The sequence below is a fragment of the Apaloderma vittatum genome, unplaced genomic scaffold (assembly GCF_000703405.1).
Source record: "Apaloderma vittatum isolate BGI_N311 unplaced genomic scaffold, ASM70340v1 scaffold25471, whole genome shotgun sequence".
NCBI classification, from domain to species: domain Eukaryota; kingdom Metazoa; phylum Chordata; class Aves; order Trogoniformes; family Trogonidae; genus Apaloderma; species Apaloderma vittatum.
Window position 1 is genome coordinate 3,415 of NW_009697729.1, and position 337 is coordinate 3,751.

General features: G+C 58.5%; 1 protein-coding gene across 1 annotated transcript in view; it reads right to left on the bottom strand.

Moving 5' to 3' along the window:
- Positions 1-337, bottom strand: part of LOC104280186 (Down syndrome cell adhesion molecule-like protein 1) — a gene marked incomplete at both ends in the record, with an annotated part of 8,176 nt that overhangs the window by 941 nt on the left and 6,898 nt on the right. The gene's annotated exons all lie outside the window — the stretch shown is intronic.

Here is a 337-nt window from a genome sequence, read left to right on the forward strand (position 1 = left end):
CCACGAAACGCCTTCCTCCGGGAAAGCCGCAGCGGGACCAGGGGTAGGCGCTGTCCAGGAGGAGAAGCAGCCCAGAAACTAAGGCTGGCTTTTGTTTCCACCAGGAGCACAGTCAGGGAAGAGTGAAAGGTGCTGCCAAGCAGAGGACAGTGGGAAGACGTCTCCTAGCTGGCAGGACCACTATGCTGAGAGCAGGGTGGAGAAACACCCATGTCCTGAGCAGAGTGGGCTCGGCTCTGGGGAAAGCCCCGGCCACCCCGCCCCACACACGCCAGTCGAAATTCCGCCTCAGCATTCATCCGCTTGCAGAAAAGCAATTATTAGATGGATGGTTTTC